Source organism: Macaca nemestrina, chromosome 10 (genome assembly GCF_043159975.1).
Source record: "Macaca nemestrina isolate mMacNem1 chromosome 10, mMacNem.hap1, whole genome shotgun sequence".
Classification (NCBI taxonomy): Eukaryota; Metazoa; Chordata; class Mammalia; order Primates; family Cercopithecidae; genus Macaca; species Macaca nemestrina.
Window position 1 is genome coordinate 27,392,773 of NC_092134.1, and position 24,425 is coordinate 27,417,197.

At 41.9% G+C, this 24,425-nt stretch overlaps 1 long non-coding RNA gene across 1 annotated transcript in view; it reads left to right on the forward strand.

Moving 5' to 3' along the window:
* The window catches only part of LOC105497699 (uncharacterized), a 143,412-nt gene that overhangs the window by 64,842 nt on the left and 54,145 nt on the right, over positions 1-24,425 (forward strand). Inside the window, exons 2-4 of the long non-coding RNA XR_011608895.1 lie at positions 6,985-7,150; positions 7,606-7,732; positions 8,012-8,135. This is a non-coding gene — a long non-coding RNA (uncharacterized lncRNA). The remainder of the gene's footprint in view (positions 1-6,984; positions 7,151-7,605; positions 7,733-8,011; positions 8,136-24,425) is intronic.

Genomic DNA, 24,425 nt, shown 5'->3' on the forward strand with positions numbered 1-24,425 from the left:
GTTGGGTGAAATGTTCTGTAAATATCTGTTAGATCCATTTGGTGTATAGTACAGATTAAACCCAATGTTCCTTTGTTGATTTTCTGTCTGGATGCTCTGTTCAGTGCTGAAAGTGGTGTAGTAAAATCTCCAACTAATATTGTATTGGGGCACTATCTCTTTCTTTAACTCTAATACTATTTGCTTTATATATCTCAGTGCTCCAGTTTGGGGTATACATATTTACAATTGTTATATCCTCTTGCTGAATTGGCCCTTTTATCATTAGATAATGACCTTCTCTGTCTCTTTTTATGGTTTTTTTCTTGAAATCTATTTTGTCTGATATCAGTACAGCTATTCCTGTTCTTCATGGTTTCCATTTGCATGGAGTATCTTTTCCATCCCTTTATTTTCAGTCTGTGTTTTTATAGTTGAAGTGTGTTTCTTGTAGGCAACAGATCACCAGGTCTTTTTATTAAAATCTATTCAACCACTCTATGTCTTTTGATTGGAGAGTTTAGTCCATTTACATTCAGTGTTATTGTTAAGGATTTCCTCCTGCCATTTTGTTACTTTTTTTCCGGTTGTTTGTAGTTTTCTTTTTTCTTTACTTCCTACTTGTCTTTCCTTTATTTAAGGTGACTTTCACCGGTGATATGTTTTAATTCCTGCTTTTTATCTCTTGTGTATCCATTGTGTTTTTTTTTATTTGAGGTTACCATGAGGCTTCTAGTTGCATAGTTTCTTAAATCCTCACAACCCTGTGAGATGGGCATTATCACCTCCATGTTATAAATGAAGTAAGTGCAGAGTTTAACTGACTTACCAAAATGACATAGAAAATGGCAGAGTGAGAATTTAAATAGGAAACATTTTGTCCCTAAGATTTTCCAGTGCACTGTCACAATGTCTGTAAGATATCCTGGTTCTTGTTGGCCACCATGTGGTCTTTGGACAGCCCACATGACTTGGCCCTCTGGTGTATGACTTCCCTGGTTTCTCACTCTCTGGTGCTCAGACTCTTGAGATGTGTGGATTCTTGAGCAAGTTGGGATTAAGGATGAAGGGGTTCTTGTTTGCTAAAAGAAATAATTATTTTCCGATTATAAGTTATATATCCAAATTCAGTTCAGTCTTCACTAAGAGACCTCAGTGTACACAGTCCGGTGTTACGGGTCTGCTTTGGGGCCAGAGAGAGAGAACAGAGTTTGTCTAAGATACACCTTCCTTCTTTGAATAACTTATAATCTAATTGGGCAAACAAAAATGGCACTGAGACACAGACGTGCACTGAGCTTTCTTTGTGTTACTGATGGAATGCTATAAGGGTTCAAAAAGACACTGGAGCTCTTGGACAAGCCTCTTGGGGGATGAGGACCTTAATGACATGTGGAATCTGGAGGTGAGCAGGAATATTCACTAGGCATGGACAGAGGTAGAAGAAGGAGCTGGTGAGTAAATGTATTCAGGGAAGAGGGAGAGGAAGAGGGAAACTGACATATACTGATACCCTTTATATGTGCCAGATGCTGAGCAAGGCACTACTCCAATGACTCCTCAAATTAGCTATGCAATATCAGTGGGATTACTTTCATTTTACAGATGAAAAAAATCTGAGGCTCAGAAAGGTTAAGTAATTTGTCCTTGGTCACTCAGTTCTTAAGTGATAGAGTGGGGTTCAAACTCAGTCTTGACTGGTAACAAAATTCATGTTATTCTAATGCTGCTAGGATTTTATAGAATTTCCAACCTCCCCAGAAGAAAAGATCTACACAGGCAACTTGACTCCTTTCTGAACTCATGGCAAGAGAACCTTTGTTTGCTTTTGATGAGGCACAAACCTTGGTCCTGGCTTCTTGCTGATTGGTAAAGGGATACTTGCTGTGCTGGGGCCTCCAGCATGACAGGTCACAAGTCTGGGCCCTATGGGTTGAACATGGTGGACAGGGCCATGCCATGGTTTGGCCAGCTGGGCTCAATCCAACACAAAGGCAAGTTCTGGAAGCTGAAGCCTGAGCCTGAGGATCTAGGTAAGGAGGTCATGTCAAGTTGGTGCTGTCTGGAGAATACAGACAACCCCGTAGAAGCCTGTGGTGGACAGGTCAGTTTGGTTTCACTGACTGTGTGCCAGATAGGCCTTGTGCTAGGGACCAGAGATACCAAAGTGAATCAAACACAAACCTGGTCCTCACTGGGCTCGCAATTTTTCTGCACAGATGGGCAAAGAGATAATTTAAATATAACTTTATAAGTGTCATGATTCATTCAGCTATATTCAGCCTCCATATATTTGACTGTCTTCTGGGAAGGTTTTTGGAAGGACTGATCACCCAGCACCTGCTTCAGTGTGGACTCTGGGACCTGGGTGTGTCTACATGATCTATGATGCCATGACCCTGCAGGTTATAGCATGCCTAATGAGTGGAATGGTCAATCACATGATCAAAGCATGACACTTAGATGCATTGTTCATTTCTGAATATGCATTTACAAATAAAGGACAGAAAGTTATAATAGATATAACTTTGAATGAAGATTCTTCTTACGTGCTTTGTATATCAAGGTTCTGGCAGTCTCTGATGGAGCAAAATGTATACAGGCATACTTTGGAAGTATTGCAGGTTCAGTTTCAGACCACCAAAATAAAGCAGGTGGCACAAATTTTTTGGTTTCCCAGTGCATGTAAAAGTTATGTTTATATCATACTATAGTATATCAAGTGTGCAATAGCATTATATTGGAAAAACCAATGTACATACCTTAATTTAAAATACTTTATTGCTGAAAATGCTAACAATCACCTGAACCTTCAGCGAGTCACAATCTTTTGGTTGGTGGAGGGTCTTGCCTCAATGTTGATGGCTGCTGATTGATCAGGTGGGTGGCTGCTGAAGGTTGGGGTGACTGTGGCTATTTCTTAAAATAAGACAACAATGAAATTTGCCTCATTGTGACTCTTTTTTTCATGAAAGATTTCTCTGTAGCATATGATGCTATGTGTTAGCATTTTACCCTTAGTACAACTTCTTTCAAAATTGGAGTCACTCCTCTCAAACCCTGCTGATGCTTTATTAACTAAGTTTATGTAATATTCTAAATCTTTTGTTGTCATTTCAACAATGTTTACAGCATCTTCACTAGAAGTAGATTCCATCTCAAGGAACCACTTTCTTTTCTCAACTACAAAAGGCAATGCCTCATCCATTCAAGTTTTATCGTGAGACCCAGCAATTCAGTTGCTTATTCAGGTTCTATTTTAAATTCTAGTTCTTTTGTTGTTTTAACCACATCTGCAGCTGCTTCCTCCACTGAAGTCTTGAACCCCTCAAAGTCATCCATGAAGGTTGGAATCCAGATTCTTGTTAATGTTAATATTTTGACCTCTCCACATGAATCATGAATGTTCTTAATGGCATCTAGCATGGTGAATCTTTTCCAGAAAGTTTTCGATTTGCTTTGCCCAGATCCATCAGAGGAAGCACTGTTTATGGCAGATATAGCCTTACAAAATGTATTTCTTAAATAATAAGACTTGAAAGTCAAAATCACTCCACGATCCATGAGCTGCAGAATCGATGCTGTGTTAGCAGACATGAAAACAACATTAATCTGCCTGTACATCTCCATCAAAGCTCTTGGGTGACAAGGTATGTTGTCAAAAAACAGTAATATTTTGAAAGGAACCTTTTATTGTGAGCAGTAGGTCTCCACAGTGGGCTTAAAATATTCAGTAAAACAGATGTGCTGTCATCCAGGCTTTGTAGTTTCATTTATAGAACACAGGTAAAGTAGATTAAGTTGAATTCTTAAGGGCTCTAGGGTTTTCAGAATGATCAGTGAGCATGGGCTTCAACTTAAAATTACCAGCTGCATTAGTCCTTACATGACAAGAGAGTCAGCCTGTCCTTTGAAGCTTTGAAGCTAGGCATTGAATTCTCTCTAGCTATAAAAGTCCTAGATGGCATCTTCTTCCATTAGAAAGCTGTTTCTTCTATGTTGAAAATCTGTTGTCTAGTGTAGTCACCTTCATCAGTTATCCTAGCTAGATTTTCTGGATAACTTGATGCAGCTTCTATATTTGTACTTGCTGCTTCACCTTTCACCGGCTTCTTTCCTTAAACCTCATGAACCAACCTCTGCTAGCTTCCAACTCTTCTTCTGCAATGTTCTCACCTCCTTCAATCTTGATAGAATTGAAGAGAGTTAGGGCCTTTCTCTGGATCAGGCTTCGGCTTAAGGAAATGTTGTGGCTATTTTGATCTATCTAGAACTCTTCACTGAAACTTTCTGCATATCAGCAAGAAGGCTGTTTTGTTGTCTTACTATTCATGTGTTCACTGGAGTAGCACTTTTAATTTCCTTCAAGAGCCTTCCCTTTGCATTCACAGCCTTGCTAACTGTTTAGTGCAAGAGGCATAGCTTTCAGCCTATTTTGGCTTTTGATGTGCCTTCTTTACTAAGCTTAATCATTTCCATTTAAAGTGAGAGCCGTGTAACCCTTCCTTTCACTTGAACCTTACAGGCCATTGTAGTGTTATTAGTAGTTCTCATTTCAATATTATTGTGTCTCAGGGAATGAAGAGGCCTGAGGAGAGGAGAAAGACAGGAGAGCAACAGTCGATGGAGCAGTCAGAGCACACAACATGTATCATTTAAGTTTGCCATCTTCTAGGGACACAGTTCATGGTTCCTGAAAACAATTACAATAGTAACATCAATGATCACGGCTCACTGATCACCATAACAGATGTAATAGTGAAAAAGTTTGCAGTATTTCAAGAATTTCCAAAATGTGACATAGAGACACAAAGTGAGTCCATCCTGTTGGAAAAAGGATACCATTAGACTTGCTCGATGCAGGGTTGCTACAAACTTTCATTTTGTAAAAAACACAGTATCTGCGAAACAAAATAAAATGAAGCATATTAAAACAAGGTATGTCTGCAATTGTTATGGCAAAATGCTATGATAACTACTGATAACAATAAAAAATTATTAATTTCAAATACAAAATAATTCCCATACCTTTCAAACAGTTAATAAATGGAGAGATAGTATGATGCTAATATAGATATTTTAAAAGGGGTAGGCTAGCTAGATAACTTTAAAACCTAATAGCCTCTTTGAGCCAACAAATCTTTAAAAAGTTTGAATAATAATACATGACAGGATAATAGAGAATAGTTCCGATTAGAATGCCCTTGCTTGTAGAATTATTTGTCACACTTCTTAAATAACCTTAAAGAACTTAACGATATTTACTTTCCATTTCGGCCATGAGTCTTGGGAGAAATGTTTTATTTGGAAGGCACCACCTCTTGTGAGGATGAATTTAAAAAATTAAAATGCCAAGTTTCCCCTCTCAAAGGGGAAAAACCTCCCAAATCATGTGAAGCACCATCTATGCTAAGTCCTCAGACGTAAAAGAGATACATAATAAGAAGAAAATAACAGCGTAGGAGAACGGTATGATACTCAAACTGTATTTTATTCTAGTGGATCAAACTGTAAGAAACAGACTTCACAGAAACCCATTTCAGCCCTGGGGCACCAGAGGCCTCACTCTGCTTAGTGCCTTTCAGAGAGGAAGAACAACCCCGGAGGTGGTGGCAGCATCCATGCCAGTGGTTGCTATGGCACCGCTGGCCAGAAAGTGCCCTGCTCCTCCATTCCTCAGTGCAAGTGCCTCGAATAGTCACCATAGTGACTGCTGCAGTGGATGGCACTGGAAAATCACTGGGCAGCACTCTGACATCAAAGATTTGAAATTCAACTATTCATTTCATTTTCTTTCTTTTCTTTTTCTTTAAGAGACAGGGTCTCATTCTGTCACCCAAGCTGGAGTGCAGTGGCGTGATCCCAGCTCATTGAAACCTCAAACTCCTTGAAGTGGACTAAAGCGATCCTCTTGCCTAGCCTCCTGAGTAGCAGGAACTATGAGCAAGCACCCCCACGCCTGGCTAATTTTAACATTTTTTTTTTTTTTTGTAGGGACAGGATCTCATTGCCCAGGCTCTGGCTAGTTTTTATTTTTATTTTTATTTTTTGTAGAAATGGGGGTCTCACTGTATTGCTCAGGCTGGTCTTGAACTCCTGAGCTTAAACAATTTTTCTGCCTTGACCTTCCAAAGTATTGGGATTACAGGTATAAGCCACCATGCCCAGCCTATTAATATTTTTAATAATACAACTGTAATAATAAGTCAATCATTGATAGAATTTGAGATCCTTCAGGCCTCACCCACGTTGTTCCAAAACTGCTATGGTCACTAGCTCTGCATGGCCCCAACGAGCTTCATGTAGGTGCCGACATCAGCACCTGGCCTCAGGCCCACGCATGAGCCTCTCACGTCCACCTGGGCTTCCCTGTTGGCTCCAAGGGACCTCACCACATGCCCTGCTTGAGCAGCCTGTGGTCCAGGGGAGTTAGTACCCGCTGTGGGGGCAGCAACCAACTGATGATGGGAGCTGGTGAATAAGTTCTTCCCCTTTCCACTGACCATACATAGCCCTGAGACACCGTTCATGTATTTCTCAGGGACTAGTCCCGCAGGATCCAACAGTCAGCACACATGGCTGTGGCCACTTCGGTAATGCATCCTCCTCTTGGCTCTTCCTCTGTGGTGGATTTAAAAATATGTCCACAAGTTCTTTGATATTCATCCACTCAACAGATGGAGTTCCACTTTTCTCCCCTTGAGTGTGGGCTGTATTTATTGCCTCCCTTGTAGAGAATAGATTTTGGCAGAAGGGATGAGATGTCACATCCAAGGTTAGGTTATGAAACCACTCTGGCTTCCTTGTTGGGGTCTCTCTCTCTCTCTCTCTCTCTCTCTCTGTTAAGGGGTGAATTGTGTTCCCTCAAAATTCACATGTTGAAGCCCTAGTCCCTGTGCCTCAGAATGGGACTGTATTTGGAGATAAGGTCATGATCGAGGTGATTAAGCTAAAATGAGGCCACAAGGAAGGTCTCTAATCCAATGTGACTGTTGTATTTTTCAGAAGAGGATGTCTGGACACTCAGAGAGACAGCAGGGACACCCATGCACAGAGGAAAGGCCATGTGAGGACGCTGTGAGAAGGCGGCTGTCTGCAAGCCAAGGAGAGAGGTCTCAAGAGAAACTGGCCTGGCAGCCACCTTGCTCTCAGACTTGTAGCCTCCAGAATGGTGAGAAAACAAACTTCTGTTGTTTAAGCCACACAGTCTGTAGTACTTTGTTATGGCAGCCCAAGCACACTAATACACACTCTCTCAAATTCCTCTTTCTCATCACTTGCTCTGGGGGAGGCCAGCCACTGAGCCCAGCCTCCCAGGTTCCTGCCCCTCAAAACCTTGTGGGATGATAAATGCTTGTTGTTTTAAGCCACTGAGTGTGGGGGTAATTTGTTACACAGCAATGGAAAGCTAATGCCCCCTCCTTCCTTACCTCCTTGCCCTTGTCTTCACCCCTGTGCCCAGGGATGGTCCCTATGGAGTGATATAATTCTCATAAATCCTCTGACTCAGGCCCTACATTCTGGGGGAAAGAGACTAGGATCATCCCAGATTTCCTCTGTGAGGCTCACGGTCTGCTGTGACCTTGGCTTTGGTTGATTCTTGCCTTTTAACATTTACCTATTCAGGATCGGGTCAGAATGTGTATTCAGTGCACCTCGAAGTCATGTCATGGAATCAAAATGTATTAATCAAACCCCTACTGTGCGCGGAGACTGTGCTGGTCCTGAAATAGAAGATGGTTAGGAAAAGCAGGTATGCTCCTTTCCCCAGGATGCACCCAGGAGTTGGGGGGCACCTGTAATCAAATATGTATGACTTCATGAGGAGCCTCCTGAGATTCCAGCCCTCCTCTAAGCCCACGGGGTGTGCACTTGGCAGAGCCTACCTAGAGGCTTTGGGACCCCCTCCTTTCTAGCCTCTCTTTCTAGCCTCCCTTTCATGAAAAGGGAGTGTCATTTATGACACTCAAGAGCTCAGCCCCTGAATGTGTAGTTCTAGTTTCCTATGTCTTCCATTTCCTCCTTTCCACAGGTGCTTTTTGAGAACTGCTATTTGAGAGACCAGGTGGAACAGTGGTTATAGGCAGAGACTGAGGGGTAAGACTGACCAGGCTTCAATCATGGCCCTTCCTCACTAGCTGCAGGACTTAGGAAAGGTAAGATGCCCCAGATCCCTGATTTCCCCATCTGTGATGTCTTGTGAGCATCAATGCTTATCATAGATTTTATGGTGTTCTGGATAGAACCTGGCATATAATAACTCTTAGCTATTAGCATGTGCTTAGCACAAAGGAGGGAGTCAAACAAGAAGTAATCTGTACCTCCAAGAAGCTATGAACATGGGGGCACTCACATCAACACGTCTAGCTGTTTTGGAGGCCTTGAACAGAGTGCCTAGTGCCCAGCACAGTGCCTAGGTCTGGCTGGAGTGCAGTCAAAGCTTGTTGAAGAAACCCAGTTGTGCTAGTCTGAATCATGGCCCTCAAAGATGTCCACATTATAATCCTCAAAACCTGCAAAACTGTTCCCTTACATGGTAAAAAAGGCTTTGCAAACATGATAAAGTTAGGGATCCTGAGATGAGAGATCATTCTCTATTATCTATGTGAGTCTATTGCAATCACAAGGTCCCTAGAAGAGGAAGGTGGGAGGATCAGAGTCAGAGGAGGTAGGACAGGAAGCAGAGATTGGAGTGATGTGGCCATGAGCCACAGAATGCAGGTGGCCTCTAGAAGCTAAAAGAGGCGAGGAACAGATTCTCCCCTGGAGCTTCCAGAAGGAACCAGCTCTGTCAACACCTTGACTTTAGCCCTGTATGATTCATTTTTGACTTCTGGCATCCAGAAATGTTAACAGTAATTTTTGTCCTTCTAAGCCACAAAGTACCTGGGAATTTGTTATGGCAGCAAGAAGAAAAACAATATACCAGTCTCATACTCCCTGAGGAGTTGGTGATGAGAGAGTCGGTTCCCCTCACAAAGGAACTTTGTTCCTCTCTGGGGGGCCCAGCCAGCTTAAGAGGCTTAGGAAGGGAGAGAGCCAAGGTTCAGAGGTGAGGAGTCCTGTTTCCCCTGCGTCCCTGGCAAAGGGCCTCCAGTGGAGGAGGTGTGGGGTCTCACACTGCGGCCTCCCCGGGATTGGCCTGGAGAACAGGTCCTGGGATGCGCCAGTGCCCTGAGCAGGGCTGCCTGTTTCCAGGGAGCAGGAGAGCTGGGGCAGCTTACAGAGTGCGCCCCAGTCCGTGTAGGAGGTGGGTGCGAACAGTGTGAGGGCGGCAGTACACCACGACCGAGGTACCCAGGAATAGATCCTGTGCTGGCCCCAGATTCTTTCTGGAGGAAGTGAGGTCCTCACACCGCACCCACAGTTAGAGCAGAACAGGTCTTTTACAGCCTGACAGAGAAGACGTCACTCTCCAGAGCTGGAAGACCTAGCTTTTGATGCTGACTCTTGCTCATTGCCCATGTGACCTTCAGCTAATCCCATAACCTCTCCAAGCCTCAGTTTTCTCAGCTGTAAAATGAGACTAATAAAAGTAGTAGTAGCAGTAATAATCATCATAATAAAAAGTATCTAACACTCCCTGAGGGCCTAAACATGCTGGGACATTCTAGATACTATTTTATTCCAGATACTAAGCACATTCTAGATACTATTTTATTCCAGATACTAAGCACATTCTAGATACTATTTTATTCTAGGTACTAAGCACATTCTAGATACTCTTTTATTGAGATTCCATCCCAGAACACTCTGCTGGGGTGGGTCCTAGTTTTGTCCCCTTTCTAAAGATAACAGGACTTATCCCAGGGAGTTGGATTGAGTTTTAATTCAATGAGTTAACATTTATCAATCTTTTCCTGGCATATGGTAGTATACACAGTAAATGACTATCTGTTATTATTATTATTTTTCCCCCATGGAGAGCCAGGATCCCCCAGATTCTTCCATGCATTTTGTGATGAGTTTGAGCCCCTCTGAAGGCTGCTACAGATGCTCTGTGAGTCACGCAGATCATTTGGTTTACTTCTTAGTGCCCAGCTTAGCACTGGGCATGCTGTGGGAGCTGGGGCAGCAGGTCTGGGCTGCACTTCTAGCAGAGTGTACGTGGGCACCAAAGCCCTTTCACAGATGTGGTTTGATTTTTACCCCTTGGATTGGTCCATAAACCTCAAGGCCTCTTCTGAATGATAAAAGCAGTGATCAGATTAGCTTTTCCTCCTGCACCCTGCAAATGACTTTTTAGTGTGTCTGTCCCAGGTGGCTTGGATGTCCAAAGCCCATTGGAGCCAGGCAGTTGATTCAATGGTGAACATTGTTCTCCCTGGGAGCCAAGCCCAGCCACCTCTCAGGAGTGCATGTCTCTGAGCATTGCTTGGTTCCAGCAGCATGAATCTCAATTTCTTTTGACTCAATAGCAGTAGAACCCTCCCTTGGAAGTTACACTGGGTGAAGTATTGATTGGAGCAGATGTAATGGACTGATAAGCTTTCTGAGTGCTGAAGAATATTGGCTTCTTATAAGTGTCTTGGCATTTGTGGATCTCCTCTCATTGGGTCCTAGATGAAGCCCCACTGGGGCTATCCTCTGTAATCAGAAGGGCAGGCTTCACTCTGTGAGATTGGGTTACACTTCAAGCATCTGTCTCCCCAGGTTTTTGGGTGAAATCATTTTCAACCTGAATGCTTACTGGTTGACAAGCTACATACTGTCATCCTGATGGATGGGATGGTGGGAGAAAAGCTACCATCCCATTAAGGGCACAGGTTAACTGAGGGTGATGGATTTTCCATAGCTCTGAGAAAGTCTACAAATCCTTTGTATAAACACTAGCTTGACAGTGAAAACAATTTTCCCTTCTTTTGTTGAGGGCAGCAGACAGAGTAAATATTGACAGATGGACAGGTGTGCTTTGCTAAGAGGCCCACGGCAGGTAAACGAAGCAGGGGAGGAATGCTTTGGTTGAGTCATTATCAACAGAGGGAAAGCCATTCTCTTTGGGCTCCGTGTTTGGTATGATGGAGATTTTATGAGCCTGAAGAGGCAAGTTGGAACTCTGTGAGACAGTAAAGTCACAACTAGGGCTTGACTTTACCCACCTCCACCCCCGCAAGATTCTGATGCAGAGGGCCTGAGGTGGAGCCCAGGCATCCATCTGTATGTTTACAAAGCTTCCCAGTGGTTTTGGGGGATGTGGTCCAAGGTGGTGAGCCCTCTTAAGACAAAAATGTTTGTGTTTAGTGTGACCCTACTCCCCAGGCATTTCCTAAATATGCTGTCTGGTCCTGAGAGCTTGGGGACAGTGTAGATGACGCAAAGATACTACCTTAACCTAAAACTTTTAGAATGTTCAACTTGGACATTGCTGGGAAGAGAGCCTCATCAGGTACAAAGGTGGATGTCCCAGTTGGCTTTCAAAGACCCTCAAATTAAAATCCAAACCCTGATAGGCCCCACCTGACCTGCCTAGCCCTCTATCAATCTCTCTGTCCTCTCTGCCCCTTGCTCCCTGCACTTTAGGCTCTTGTCCTGATGAGTTCCTTTCTCCTCTGGCCCCCTCCACACAGGCTGTTCCCTCAGCCTGGATGCTCTTGTCCCGCTTTCTGTAAGGCCATCTCTGAACAATCCCCGGAGTTCAGAAGGTGTTCCCCATTATTCTCCCTCCTCATACTCTGTTTTCTTATTTATGAAAGTGGCTGTTTTTTGCTTATTGATCATCTCCCACATCAGACTGTAAGTTCCATGAAAGCAGAGGCATTTTTTATTTCTATTACCATTGTGTCCTCAGAGCCCATTGGACTTCCCAGCACATAGTATGTGTTCAATATAGGTTTATGTGGTGGCTGAATGAATCCACACAGAGCTGAAAGACTCACCATCTGTATTAGTCTGTTTTCGCGCTGCTGATAAAGACAAACCTGAGACTGGGTAATTTATAAAGAAAAAGAGGTTCCACGTAGCTGGGGAGGTCTCACAATCATAGCAGAAGGGGAAAAACACTTCTTACATGGCAGAGGCAAGAGAGAATGAGAGAATCAAGCAAAAGGGATTTCCCTGTATAAAACCATCAGATCTCGTGAGACTTATTCACTACCAGGAGAACAGTATGGAGGAAACTGCCATCATGATTCAAAGATCTCCCACCGGGCCCCTCCCACAACATGTGGGAATTATGGGAGCTACAATTAAAGATGAGATTTGGGTAAAGACATAGCCAAACCATACCACCATCCATCCTCAAAGGGACCTAGAGACCGCAGCCTGATGTTTCAAGAGTCCAAGGTATTTTTTCTAAGAAAGGAACAGTTAGTGTGAAATAATGAAGTCGCATTCTTGGCTTCCTTAGTAGATGGCCCTCACGGTCTTCCGGCATTGCTTTTTCCCGTTGAGTCATCTCTCTCCCATTTCATTCTAGGCTCCCGCCCACCTTCCCTCACTCATGCCATGCCCTTGTTTCCTTCTTTAGTGAAAATCACAAACCACTGAGAAAAAAACTTCTCTCAATGTTCTCACTCCTTTCTCCTTCCCATCTTCATTTATGCCCATATCTTTCCTACCTTATAGTCTCTCAGAGGCTGAGATGTCTTGTACTGAGGGTAGAACTAGGTCTGGGAAGGGGACTGGAAGACACGTGGGTCCTGGAAGAAGGTGGCAAGCAAAGGACAACCTCTAATATTTCCAACTGCCTTTGGCACCCTCCACCTTCTAAATTAGCCTTGGTGGGAAAGTAGGGGCCCACGCCAGGCGGGGGCTACCATAAGCCATCTCTTGTCACCAAATCCTTCCTCTGTATATACCTTTCCACCAAGTCATATGATACAGATGAAACGAAGTTTGCCTTCAAGGTGTTTAGAGTCAAATTTAAGAATCAGGTTAAGTATCTCAACCTCGAAACACACACACACACACACACACACACACACACACACACACACACACACGACAAAAAAATAAAGATGGACAGAAAGGGGATCCATTGTATTGTTAGATCAAAAGTTTAAAAATATAAACCTAATTGAATTCATGCTTTATGGAAATAGCTTTTAAGTGGTAAATCAGATTAGCACAGTAGCATAAGATTGCAGGAAAGACAAGAAGATAAGGACTTTGGTTTGTATCCTACTTTTACTATTTGCTAGATGTTGGTAAGTCACGTAACCTTTGATCTGGAAACTAGGAATAATTTTTAATTTTTAAGGATTAAATAACATTATTGAAGTGAAATTTTCTGGTACAAAGTAAGTACACAGAATAAAATTAGGTCACATTTATTGGGTGCTTACTATGTTCCAGAAACTTCAAGATGCTTTGCCTTTGTTAACTCATTTAATCCTCACAACAGCTCCATAGATGTTTCCCTGCTTTACAGACATGGAAACTGAGGCACAGAGAGGTGGCAGAACATGCCAGCAAATGGGGACTCAGAATTTCTCTACAGAGGCTGGACCGTCACCAACTTTCCACAGTTCCCCTCTGTCTGTAAAAATTGCTTTCTCTATGAGTCTGTTCATCAGGGTTCTTCTGCACTGAAATGAAGGAAGAGATGAAAATAGTATCACTTTAAATTTTTCAGCATCAAACTGGAAGGTCAAAGCAGATGGGTATGTCCTGGGATGAAAAAAATAAGTTGAGCACCTCATGTTTTTCAAAATATTTCTTCATAAAAGAAGTAGAGACTGTTTGAATTATAAGGGCTGTCATTTGTCATATAAGATATCATTCCCTCTCTGCCAATGCAAAAATCCCCTCTGTTGGAATTTGACCTATTATGGGAGCTTCTACTTGAGTGGGGCAGCCCAATGCACTTGAGTTTCCTTATCCTTTTGACAGGTGACTGCTGCTGGTCCCTGGTGCCCTCTGTACCCGTGGACTGCACCTACAAGCTGCCATTCTCATCAGCAAATGGCTAGAAGTTCAAACTTACATGAGTCAACATTTCCAGGGATTTATAGTTGTAGGTATTCCTATTCCTACTCTCTTCACTAGATATTTACTGCAAGTGCCTATGTCCAGGAATGACATTTCTATGTGGGCAACAGAGCTGACATCAGCTCAGTGTTTCCTGTTTCAGCCTGATGTTTCCATGTCTCAGTATTAATTGTGGCAGTATAGAGGGTTTTAACATCCAGAAGACACCTCAGAGCAAGAATATCTGCCCCCACCCTCCCACCCCCAGGCCCTGAAGTCACTGACACCTTTGACACCATGCTTCATCTTTTGTAACTCTAAACTAAGTTCTTCTGACTCCAAAAGGTCAGTGTTTAATTATTTCATTCATTTCCCCATTCTTCTATGAATCCATCCACCCATCCATCCATCATCCACCATTCATCATTTATTCATCCATCCATTAATCCATCATCCATCTACTCATCATCCACCATCCATCCATCTGCCCATCATTCATCTACCAATTCACTCATCCATCCATCCATCCATCCATCCATCCATCACTCATCTACCCTTGCATTCATTATCCATCATCCATCTATCCACCCAACAATCATCCATCCATCCATCCATCCGTCCATCCATCCATCCATCTATCATCCATTCATCCATTTGTTATAATCACATATTGAGCACCGATTGTGAGTCAATCCAATTCTCAGTGCTGAGGAATTCACAGTGAATCAGGCACTTAGCTCAAGTCTACAAGGGGCCACCATGTCACTCCTACCATCTTTTAGGTTGTACTTGCTCATACATCATCTCTAAGCTTCCTAAACTTCACTTACTTACCACTTGTGCAAATTCACAACTTTCACTTATAACTTGTAGTGTCATTTGCTTAATATTTGTCTTTATGTAAATTATCCTATTTTAAAGATCAGTTTCTTTTAAAAGGAAGCTTTATATTACAGGTAACATTATACATTTGACATAAGTTGTATGTTTTCATAAATAATTAAAATAAGTGCATACAGTGTTCACCTGTGCACCTAAAACCATCTCAGGTACCACCAATGGTAATTACACAACAGTTTGAGAAACTGAACTATATCATGTTTGTCGCACAAAGTCACTCTGAAATGATTATGAACCCCATTTCCAAATGTAAATTCTCAAATGAGGTAATTCTTCTAAGGATGCATTGTTGGCAAGAATTAGAATTTAAGACTGAAACTCAGATCTTCTGGCTGAAAGTCCAGAAAATCCCTTAGAAGATGGTAAAGTTCCGAGATCGCACCACTGCATGCCAGCCTGGGTGACAGAGCGAGACTCCGTCTCAAAAAAAAAAAAAAAAAAAAAAAAGAAAGAAAAAAAGAAGATGGTAAAGTTAGCACCAACATTTAAAAAATTGAACAGAATATAATAAGATGTAGTATATCACACTTAGTGTGGTTAAGTATGTTTTTGTGAAGCTTAATCATGGTTTAAAATGTGTATCTTACTGTAAGGCTTATAGTCAAACACGTTTGAAAATCATTGCTTTACCCACCATGCCATTTGGAAACTGGGTGCCTTGTTGGCACTCTTGGCTGGAAAGCACTGCTGCACTGCAAAACTCCAGGGATTGTCATTCATATCATCATCAAATCTGCTCTACTGCCTGCTTTTATAAACAAAATTCTACTGGGACACAGCCGTGCCCATTTGTTTATGTACTGTATATGGCTGCTGTTATGTACAAATAGGGTTGCCATATTTAGCAAATAAAAATACATGGTGTCCTGTGTGTTATTCAACAACCCTTATTACAATGACAGAATTGAATAGTTGTGACAGAGACTGTATGACTTGCAAAACCAGAAATATTTATTATTTGGTCCTTTGCAGAAAACATCTGCTTATTTCTTCCCTGTATGGATGGCACCCTCCGGAACTGTGCAATGCCCAGGCTATGTACATGCACATGGCAGTACTATAGTTGGCCAGTTGCCTCTTGGAAGCTGCTCTTCCTTCCAACTTCCTGTTCTTCCATTGCATTTCAGTGTTTGCTTCTTTTCAGGGCTCTGAACCCAGATTGTGTGAACAAAGAGAGCTGAGCTTTCCCTCCGAGGAGCTGTCTTCCTAATGTCTCCCAGAACTGCCCTTTATCCCTGTTCCTGGCTGCCCTCATAGCCACTGCTACTCTTCCCAAGCCTCTGGCCCCTTAGGACATATGAATGGAGACATTTGGACCCTTTTTGTAATAAACTCTGAGTGACATTCTTAAACAGAGGAGTGGGGTTTGGGAATAATGTGAAAAACTGTGAAATTCTCCCAGTGTGAGGGGCCCAGCCCAGTTTTGGACAGTGAATCATGGCCTTGGCCAAGATGTTCTCATTAAAATCTCTGCTGACCTCCTTGGAGGAGTAAAAGCTATTGCCTGCAAAATAGGCAGCTTCTCAGCCTCCTCCTCCATAACCCGGCCTCACTCCCTGGTGGTCTTATTCCACATATCCTTTCCATCTCTGTCCATCTTCTTTTTGCCTTATCTCAACTATTGAGATGAACCTGGCTTGAGACCTGCCCATGTACAGTAACTAGAATGGTAAGATAGGTAAGATAGAAGTGATAGCTCAACTCCTTACTATAATTCACTTGTCATTTCTTTTACTATATATTTTAAAATTCAGATCATGCCTGGAATGATGCATTTGACTCCTGGATCCCACGTCAAGGCAAGCACCAGGAGCTGGAATGGTCTAGAAGAAAGCCAGCAGTATGGCCAAATGCTGGAAGGGTTTTGTTTTGTTTTGTTTTCTTTTGGCACATTTGAGTGGTTTGGGGTTTATAGAACATTAATGTTGGATGGAATCTCTAAAGAAAAACCATGCAAAATCATAGTGAAAAAGTGGCTGCAAGGTTCACAGAAAACTTGGATCTGATCGTAGGTTGTCTTTCAATGTATCCATGGGATGAAACTAGTAAACGTTCTTTGCGTTCTGTTTCTAGCTTTTTCACTGTCATTGCTTTTGACAACACCATCAACATGGTATGGTCTACGTAACTAACATTTATTGAGTGCTCACTGTGGACCAGCCACTGGGGTAAGCACTTTACATACATTACCTTACTTAAACATCACAACAACCCTATAGGGTAGGTATCATCATCCTCATTTCATAGAGTTGGAAACTAAGATGTTGGGAAGTTGAGCCACATAGCTAGTGATATCAGACTGGCCCTTAACCACAAATCTTTTGAAATTTATACTGAGTGTGTGTGTGTGTGTGTGTGTGTGTGTGTGTGTGTGTGTGTGTCTACTGTGTGTGGCTTTCCTGTGCCTAGAAAATGTCTGGCACATCGTAAGTGATGGATAAATATGTGTGAAGTGAATGAGTGAATGGCACCAAAGTTGGTGCTCTTGGTCATTTTGCTGGTGGGTCTCAAACTTGGCTCTTCATTGGAATTGCTTCCACAACTTTTCAGAATACAAATACTACAGGCCCCTCTGGAGATTCTGAGGTCAGGCCCAGGAGTCTGATTTTCAAACCATTTCCCAGCAGATTCTGATGCAACCAGCTCAGCTTCAGGCCTGCAGACCCAAATTTGGCATCCACGACCGCCATGCTATCTTGCCTCTTAAAAATTTGCAACTTTTTAATGCTTCTGCAGAACAAATAAAACCACAATTTATGCTTCACAATTCGTATAGCTCATCTCACGTCCTTCTCACAGACTTTTCACATTTCAGAATGTTACAAATTGCTTTCTTTTCTTGGATACCAGGATATAACATTGGATCTTGGGAGGCAATTACCTCTGATGAAGGCCCCAAAAGTTACACAAATATTTCTTGTTCTCAGTCTGATTCTCTTTCTACTAAAGAAACCAGCCTCTCTTGTTTATTCTAGAGGAGAGAAGACTCAGGGGGCAATTTAAGCACCTTCGAATTTCAGTGACACTGAAGGAAGAGGGACAAGCTTGTTCTAGTTATCCCTGGGATAAACCTAAGGCTGGGATGGTCTGTATGTCTTGTTTTGCCAAAAGAGAGTTCCAGGTTACCCCTATTTTCCGGATGCAATTATTAATAGTTCCCCTATTTAGTTTCAAGCATGAGCCTGTCTTTGGACAATAAATAATATGGTCATTCCATGTAAGACTAGAAAGAAAAGACATACAAGGAGATAAGTTTCTGGTCTTTATAAGGAAATAATTTCTAAGAGACATGAAAAAAAAAAAATTGAAATCAGGCCGCTAAGTTAGGGAGTGAGTTTCGTGTTTCTGGAGCTGTTAAAACAGCTGGCACATGGTTATTTGTTGAAGATAATGGAAAAGAAGTCAAGCATCCGGTGAGCATTGGAGGTCCCTTCTGAATAAGTGTCCAAAATTCTCAGGGGGCATCAGATGCTGTGGTGCCTGTTCTGTGCTAGGGGCATGTGTCACACCCACACCCACATGGAAAGATGCTGCAAACAGCAGAGCCTTCTCTTCTCCCTCTTGGCAGGCTATCTCATGGTCAACCAACACAAGATGTTTTCCCACTACTGTAGAATTGGAGAAGGCTCAAGGTATTTAGGATTTGGCTCTTAACATCACACCCAAGGTCCAATGGCCTCTGCTGAGTAGGCTGGGCAAATCTTCAGGATGTGAGTATACTAGGATAGACTTCCTTTCCTGAGAGCCAGAGCCACATCTGCTTCCATCCGTCTTTGTGGAAAGTGCACGAAGTTTAGGCCACCCCTCTGCTCCCCACCCCTGGTATCCCCAGGTCACTGGGCATGTGTCCATTTGACCTTTGGTGGAGTCTGACCCCTGCTCACACTATCTCAGAGCTGTGCAAAGTGTTAGGGAGTTTTCCAACATTCTTCAGGGAAGTTATCACTTCCAGCCCTGCCCTTCTTCCTATTCCTACATAGCCAGAAAGTAAGGCACTGGCTTGTGAATTTCTCTAAGATTACATGGCACATTGGCTTCAGAGTCAGGGATCCAAACTCAAGATATCCCAGGGGAAATTTGGCCGCAGTATCACACATATTCCCAAGCGGATCCAGAAGTGGGCAGAAACAAACTGAAAGTCTCTAGGCTGAAACATTGTTTTATTCCTGTTGCAGGATTGAAGCTTCTAGTCTCCTTGACTACATCAAGTTAGGAAGGAATGTGAAACACATAGTGTCTGAGTTCGGGTTTCATTTTCGGATGAGAGTTGCAATGATTATCTGAGTAAGTCTGTTAATCACATATGCTATCTGGAGATTGCTTTGCTGTTCTTACTCCTTGACAGAGTGAAATTTGATTGGCCAAAAAGATATTATATCAAATACTTCGAATTTTAGTATTAGATATGGTCTCGAAGTCACTGACGCTGACATTTCTCCTAGTGCAGGAAAGTCTTTTACTATGTCCTTAACAGTGGCAAAATTATATTATTTTCTTACATTACAAATGGCTTTTTATATTTTTAATATTTTATTACTTTCTATTTATAAAAGTATTGTATACTCATTGTAGAAAATTGGAAAGTGGGCCAGGCATAGTGGCTCACGCCTGTAATCCCAGCACTTTGGGAGGCCAAGGCAAATGGATCACTTGAGGCCAGGAGTTCGAGACCAGCCTGGCCAACATGGCAAAACACTATCTCTACTAAAAATACCAAAACACTAGCTAAGCGTGGTGGCACACGCCTATAATCCCAGCTACTTGGGAAGCTGACATATGAGAATCATTTGAACCCGGAAAGTGGAGGTTGCAGTGAGCCAAGATTGCGCCTCTGCACTCCAGCCTAGGTGACAAAGAGAGACCCTGTCTCAAAAAAAAAAATGAAAGAAAAGGAAAAAAAGATGGGAAAATATAAAACATTATCAAGAAGCAGAAAAAAAACACATATAGTCCTACAATCTAGAGATAAGCATGGTTAATAGCTTTACAAATAAACTTTGTCTTTTCAATGCAGGTTGTGTTCTTGATAAATAGAACTGATGATAATATACATGCTACTTTTCTCCTGAACAATGTAATGGACTAAGAACTTTTAAATTCCATTTACCTCTTCTTAGTGTATATACTCCTGTCATTTTGAATTTTAATTGTCTCCAAAAATACGTTTTAAACCTGACTTCAATATGTTATTATTTTTCCTTGTATTTCTGTTGTAATGAATATGCATATGCTCTTAGATTTACTCATTTTTCTTTTTTTACCACTTTTGTGTCTCTTCATTTTTCCTGCATCTTCAGTTTTCCTTATGGAATCCTTCCCCTGTTTGAATAATATACTTCAGAATATTTTTAGTAGCATGTCTGTTGGTTCAAACTCCTTCAGTTTCAGTGTGCAAATGGCTGTGTGGGTGATTTTTCAATGCAGAGAATTCTTAGATGCCCATTGTTTTCTTTCATTTCCCGTTGAGGCAATGCAGTTCCGCTGAGGTTATCATTCTGTTGTGTTCCAGTTTCTGTTGTTGCTACTAAAAAGTTACTTGTCAGTCTAACTGTTGATTCTTTGGACATCATCTTCATATGTTTGTTTGCCTGACATTTTACTATGATATGTCTAGATTTCTTTTTTTTAAGATCATGCTTGGAATCTGGGGAGCCTTCTTGAATATGTGTATTAATATCTTATCATTTCACATCAGCCTCAGTCATAAATGTTTCAAGTATCGCTTCTGTCTTATTCCATTCCTTTTCTCCTTATGGGACTTCAATTAAACATGTTTGACCTTTTCACTATGTTCCCTGGTTCATATTCTTTAGCCTATAGTTTTCATCTTTTTTTTCTTTGTGATTGACTCTGATTGCAGTTCTTACCACTGTTCCCATATCCATCTTGCCTGCTTGACTTGTGGTGTATATGCCTTCCAGAAGGCAAGTGTCATGCCACTCCCTCTGGTACTCTTTGCCCAGCACTTTTGTAAGAGTTTCAGTCTATGACTGAATGTAGGAAAAAAAAAAGTGATTTGAATTTGGTAAGAGGGTGTATTAATCCATTTTCAGACTGCTAATAATAAGAACTGCCTGAGACTGGGTAATTTATAAAGGAAATTGACTCACAGTTCAGCATAGCTGGGGAGGCCTCAGGAAACTTAACAATCATGGCGGAAGGTGAAGGGGAAACAAGACACCTTCCTCACAGGCTGGCAGGATGGAGAAGTGCCAAGTGAAGGGAGAAGAGCCCATTATAAAACCATCAGATCTCATGAGAACTCACTCACTTACATGAGAACAGCATAGGGGAAACCATCCCCATGATTCAATTACCTCCACCTGGTCTCTCCCTTGACATATGAGAATTATGGGGATTAGAATTCAAGATGAGATTTGGGTGGGGACACAAAGCCTGACCATATCAGAGGGAAAGAAGAGGAGCATAATGATAGTGACAGTGCATCTCTTAATAGCATGCAGCATGAGGAGGGATCACTGCCCATGTTCTGGTTAGAATGACTATGGATAACATGCAAATTTCAGTTTAGAGACCAATCATTTACTTCATGTGGCAACTGCAACACTGCTGGCAAGGATTCAGAATCCATATCTGAGCTCAGTAGGAAGGAATGCTGTGATAGATAAGTGATGCCTGCCGTGAATTTGGGAGGGAGGTGTAATGGCACCCATACGTATATTTGCCATATCTAACTTAGACCTTGCCTTTCCAGTCATGAATACGAAATTGTGGGACACTTTCAGATAGACAGCGTGTTTGGGATGCTACTGATTAGTTGTTTTAATCCAGTTCCATTGATCTTATGGTTAATGTAAATTCTGCTCATCGGTGGTGGTATGAATTTTTATCTTTTTTCTTTTTTTGACTTTGTATACATTTTAGTAGGAAGCTATTTGAGGCTATATCAAGCTCTGCTAGCTAGACCCCATCTTGTATTAGAAACCTCATGGTTACTGATAAATAAAAGTACAGAGCTGTTAGGAATCATCAGAGTTCTAAGGTTCTAAACTTGGCACTGCCCCTTGATATCTGTCTGATTTTCCTAGTAGCTGCCCCTACCTAGATAGCCAGCCTCATCTCCTAGTGCTTGCCTTCCTCAAAGAGAGCGAAGGAGATCACACAGATTGGGAGAAAGTCTTTGCAATATAAAAAGCTGACAAAAGATGAATATACAGAATATATAAGGATGTCTTAACAATCAAAAAGAAAAGGTCAGGAAACCTAAGTTTTTAAAAATGGGCAAAGGATATAAACAAGAATCAGAAGAGGAAATCCAAAAGGTGAATAATAATACAGAGTTGCTCAGGGTGACTAGATATTGAATTATGCAAATTGAAACAACAATACCTATTTTGTACCAATCAGATGGGCAAGATGATTAGTTAGATGACACTAAGTATATGAGGTATGAATGATGAACTGAGGTGTGTGATTGAATGAATGAATGATCTCAAGGGCAAGAGGTAACAAAGAGTAGGGAAGGGGAGGAAGAGGCTGGTTCTGGTCAGAGTTAACATGGCTGGAATGCAAAAAGCAAAAGGAAGCCTGCTTTTGTACCAGCTGTACAATTGTACCAGCTGTACAATATAAAGTTGGTGGGATACAGAGGGGTCAAGTTATCTGGGCCTGGTAGGCCATGCTGACGTATTTTGGTTTTATTCTAAGAGCAATGGCAAGATACGGAAATATTTCATCAGGTGTGATGCTTAGATTTGCATTTTAAAAGTCACTCTGGCTACAAATCATGAATAGAGGCAGAGTACACCTGGGGAATCTCATGGGATACCACTGCAGTCCTGCAGGTGACAGGGACTGGTAGCTTAAAATGTGGTGGTGTTGGTGGTTAATTAAGAGAGAAGTGAATGAAGAGGTAGTTAGCAAGTAAAATGGATGTGGGGTCATGCAAAAGGATGTGGTGCATAAGAAATTTTTTGTGAGTGAATGAAGGAGTACTGGAATGTTACTGCCCATTTTCTGGGATAGAACACAGTGGAATAAAGGACAGGTTTGAAGGAGAATTTTGTAAATTTGATTCTCAACGTGCTGAGCAACATAATACAATGTGTAATGGGTAGGTGACACTTAACACACTCCAGAGGTGCTGCAAGAACGTGACCCTGAAGGGGATGTCATAGAAAGGATTCCCACATCAGGCAGAAAGCACGGATTAACAACTTGTGGAGTCTTAGGATTCTAAACTGAATGCCTTGAAAATTTATCTTTGTCTTTGGTATCTTTTGGGTACGCTCAGAAGCCAACTAATACACATCAAAAGCCAGCATCTAGGGCTTATCTCAAAACAACAGGAGAGGTCATCAGAAACACTTAGCACCCAGCAGGCTCACCTCCTTCAACCTCCTCCAAAATTGTATCCCTAAAGCTAGAAATAATTGTGCTTGATATTCCCAGAGAGCTTTCACATCTGTCATCTCATTAGACGACCACCACAGGCCTGCTGAGATGACGTTCATGCCCCTTTTACAAACAAAACCAAGTGTCAGACTGTGCGGTGTCTCATTCAAGATCAGCTCTGTCCCTTTGTCAGACTCACAAACACTTTGGAAATGCTCTTGAGCACTAATGGAGAAAGAAGTCTTCAGGGATAACACAAGATCAGGGTAGAAAGCAAAGTCAATAAAGGTGGTTTTCTGATTTCTGCTGGTCTTTTAGTCAGTTTACATAGACCATATAGTGGTAGACATAATTTTCATAGTCAACAGGAGGTCAGGAACAATCCAACAGAAAAGGCTTGTTCCACTGAAGGTTAAGAAGGGCTACAATATCTTATTTAAAGCATTGATGCCCCTGAGAAGCAGGCTAGGTAAAACCTATGGTGCAACCATATGAGATAGAGTTCCTTGGGCCTAGCAGCTTGAGCAAAAAAAGCAAAATTTGCCATGTCACTTCCTGTCTGAAAGACTTCAATAATGCTCTGTCCTCTACATCAGAGCTTCCTAAAGTGTGGCCCAGGGACCAATAGCTTCAGCACCTCCTGGGGATTGTTAAAAAATGAAAATTCTCAGGCTTCTCCCCAGGCCTTTGGAATCGGAAATCTGTGCTCTTTTAATGATTTTGATACATGCAAAGTTTTGGGAATTATGGATTGCACAAGTGCCCAAAGGCACCATAAGGTCCTTCAAGACATGACTCTTGGTTGCCTCCTTATCTTTATTTTCTTGACACTTGCTGTATTTTCTGAGACAAGATCTTGGAGAAACCAGGTCCTTAATGACTTTGTTGAACTACTTAAGCTACCAACATTTTAGCCTCCCATCCCTCTGGGCTTCCTGTTATGTGAAAAAAATAAATGTTCTTATTGTTAAGAAAATTTGAATTATAGTTTTCTATTACTTGCATCCAAAAGCATCCTAACTGATCTAAATGCCATGATTAATGTCAAACTGCTTCAAAATGTCCACACAGTTGTCTCTATTTCCTTGTTGCATATTCATACCTCAGTCCACCTCAATCCAGCTCTTTTCTCTCAGCACCCACCCAAAATGTTTTCTCTAAGTTCTCTAAGATTTCTCTGGTGCACCTTGCATTGCTCAATCTAATGGACATTTTTCAGTTGCCATTTTATTAGACCTCCTAAGAATATTCAACATTTGCTCTATGTACCCTTGAGCAAGTCA